The sequence below is a fragment of the Salmo trutta genome, chromosome 16, assembly GCF_901001165.1.
Source record: "Salmo trutta chromosome 16, fSalTru1.1, whole genome shotgun sequence".
Lineage (NCBI taxonomy): Eukaryota > Metazoa > Chordata > Actinopteri > Salmoniformes > Salmonidae > Salmo > Salmo trutta.
The window spans coordinates 19,505,577-19,509,067 of NC_042972.1; the positions used below are offsets into that span (position 1 = coordinate 19,505,577).

Sequence of the window (3,491 nt, forward strand, 5' to 3'; positions counted from 1 at the left end):
TTACCATGTACGCCTTAACGTCTACATGTGTTAGTTTGTGTCTGTTCAGTTCATCAATTGTCGATTTAGCTAAAATAGGCCTATCATCTCAATGAAAAAAATATTCGGCTAGTTAACATTGCAGCCACCATTACTGTGTAGATATGCCTATTTCTCGCATCAATACAAACACAAGGGCTTCTTGGTAGCCTAGTGTTAGTGTTGGGCCAGTAACCAAAAGATTGTTAGATTGAATCCCAAAGCTGACAAGAAACCTTCTTTGTCGTTTTGCCCGAGCAAGGCAGTTAACCCACTGTTCCCTGGGCGACGAATACGTGGATTTTGATTAAGGCAGCACCCTGCACCTCTCTGATTCAGAGGGGTTGGGTTAAATGCGGAAGACACATTTCAATTGAGTGCATTCAGTTGTACAACTGACTAGGTATCCCCCTTTCCTTTTCTTTGTTAGAGGTAGCCTAGGTCTCTAGTGGCCCATTCAAAACAACTCGGAAGTCGGCAATCTCTGACTTTCGACTTCAGTGTGTTCAAGACAACTGGAAACTCTGGGGGAGAAAATGAGCTCAGACTGGGATTTTTGTTTTGAACAGTCATTCAACTCAGAATCTCTGGAATCTTAGGCAGTAGCCTAGTGGTTAGAGCGTTGGATTAGTAAACGGAAGGTTGCAAGATCGAATCCCCGAGCTGACAAGGTAAAAATGTATTGTTCTGCCCCTGAAGAAGGCAGTTAACCCACTGTTCCTAGGCTGTCATTGAAAATAAGAATTTGTTCTTAACTGACTTGCCTAGTTAAATTAAGGTAAATGCAATCATTTGTCTATACATTTCTGTGGAAATGTCTTATGGATTAAAGCAGGGTTCAAATTGAGGTTGTATGTGAGGATATAGGCCTTGTTATATAGACGTGCGAAAAGCATATGCTGCCACTTGTTTGCTTAGCCATAGGAAAAGCAACGGTCCAGATTTTATTAAGCGATCTAGGCTATAACAATGACGCTGGGCCAATTGTGCGCTGCCATATGGGACTCCCAGTCACAGCCGGTTGTGACACAGCCTGGAAACGAACCAGGGTCTGTAATAATGCCTCTAGCACTGAGATGCAGTGCCTTAGACCGCTGTGCCATTCGGGAGTCCCAAGCATATATTTTTTGTTGGTCCTGTCAATGTTGAGTGATCACACATGCCTTATCACACATAGGTTACTTTGCCTGCTTGCAAATGTGTGCTAGTATCATAGTATTTCTGATTATCTTAACTTACCAGCACCAATTAATTGTATTTTTCACAGATATACACGGAACCACGACTGCAATATAAGGCTACACTCAGATACAAAGGTGCTATCTATAAACTAACAGGATTCTTCCACTGTCCCCATAGGAGAACCCTTTTTGGTTCCAGGTAGAACCCCTTCTGTGTCTAGGTAGAACCCTTTTAGGCTCCATTCCACAGAGGATTCTACATGGAACCAAAAATACTTCTACCTGGAAGCAAAACGTTTTCTGTTTGAACCCCTTTCTCAAAGAGTGTACTCAACAAGTTTAGCCTGTTAAGTTTACACCATCTGATTCTGTACTCAAACATCTGCCTGGTATTCAAGATAACACGCAACATAGCACCACCACCTTTGAAGCTTTTCACCAACCTCTGCTCAGACTTAAATCGCAGTGTTCCAAGAACCTCCACCAGGGGTGACTGTAGTATCCTCAAACAGACAAAAAGGAGACACAAGAGGCACCCCACACTCATTTTAGGTCCCAAGGGGTCTTTATTTTTATACTGTATGCTCTCACTCTCATCACTATCTCCTTTGCCATCTTCTCAAGTCTTTACTTGGAACTCCATACATACATACATCACACACACACACATACTATAGCATCTTGCTTACATTTAGCTGAAGCCTTGGATGGATCATGTTACACTGAGATGGGCACAGGGGTATATGTACAGTCATTTTTAGTGTGGTGGCACAGTAGTTGAACAGGAGAAGAGGATGTGGTTACTTGTGGAGGGAGAACATTGAGGGGGGTGGGTTGAGCAGCTGCAGTGAAGCTGATTGGTTGATCTGGCTCATCACATCTTGACTAAAAGAAAGAGGTTTAGAAATGAGTTCGACATTGCCATAGTTAAACAGCTGAAAAGCTGTCATTAACATACTCCCAGAGATAGCAAGACATTCAGTATTCACTGAATGAAGTAGCCTACCCATCCCCATTTACAATTGTATTCATCAATGAAATAAATGATGCTATAGCACACTCAATTACATTATTATTGTAGACTATAGATTACTCCTGTATCTACCTTGTACAATAACGTAATCATTGAATGAAATAGCGTACCCATCCACATTTACAATTTAATTGATCAATTAGATAAATAATACTAGCACATACAGTTACATTGTTGTAGAATAGGCTACTACTGTATCCACACTATATTAGGATACCGTTGTGATATTGTCAGGCGTGATTTTAGGTCTTCGATCGAAGTTGCATGTTGTACCTCGTTTCCCTTCAGTGAAAAGTAGTTATTTCATTTACAATTGAATTAATCCATTAAATAAATAATACTAGCACATCAAATGACGTTATTGTACACTAGCCTACTGCGCTATCGACACAGTAAATAATATTGCCTATGTGCTTTCGACAATACGTTATCAACAAACCAAAAAATATTTTCAAATAAACCACATTTGCCTTAACACGGTAGCCCTAAATATTTCCTAACGATATCACAACTTAAATATAGCCTACTTACTCCTCAATTGGATCAAGTACAGCTGGGTAATTATTTTCATCGTCTCTAATGAAACTATCTGGGGCAGTCACTCAAATCGCTTCTGCCGCTTGTAAAAAAAATAATAAAAATGAATGTCTGTGTCGCCGCGGAGCTCTCAAATACCGTGCCAGTCTCTCACTCTATGAACGGTCACTGCAATCCAGATTCCTTGGGACGTCCTTACCCTGAACCCTAAACTAACACTAAACTTAACCAATTTACATTTATACTTGATAGAGGTATGGACATCCCGAATAGCACGGACCATCTGGGAAAGTCTATGAACTGCTCTATTCGACTGAAGGGACATCCCAAGGATTCTGAATAGCACCTATGAACTCCTCTGAAAGCCGTGGACACAACTCTTATTGGTTCTCTGATGTGGAACTGGTAACAACACAGTCTGTGATTGGTTAACAACATTTAGATCTGTATACAGCTAGATAAGATAACATACTTATCTACATGAGGTGTTGAGGGAAAGACAGATTATCTATAGATTGGGCATCATCTTTTTTAGGCCATTAACGATAACAGGAAATACACAAGCCGTAGGCTACGCTATAGTTCAAGGTGGCTACTTTGGAATGTCTGCTTGCACGGAAAAATTATATCTTTCTAACATTTATGGTTGAGATTTAATTCATATAAATGATGTACATTATGACTCTCATTATCACGCGATATAGGCGTCACTCAGGCGTTAG

The 3,491-nt window shown here is 40.5% G+C and overlaps 1 long non-coding RNA gene across 1 annotated transcript; it reads right to left on the reverse strand.

Annotated features, from left to right (window-relative positions):
• Positions 1 to 1,741: 1,741 nt before the first annotated feature.
• On the reverse strand, positions 1,742 to 3,222 carry LOC115149855 (uncharacterized). The gene is made up of 2 exons (XR_003866983.1): positions 2,764 to 3,222; positions 1,742 to 2,084 (listed from the first exon to the last, which is right to left on the reverse strand). It is a non-coding gene; the product is annotated as an uncharacterized LOC115149855 (long non-coding RNA).
• Between the last annotated feature and the right edge of the window lie 269 nt (positions 3,223 to 3,491).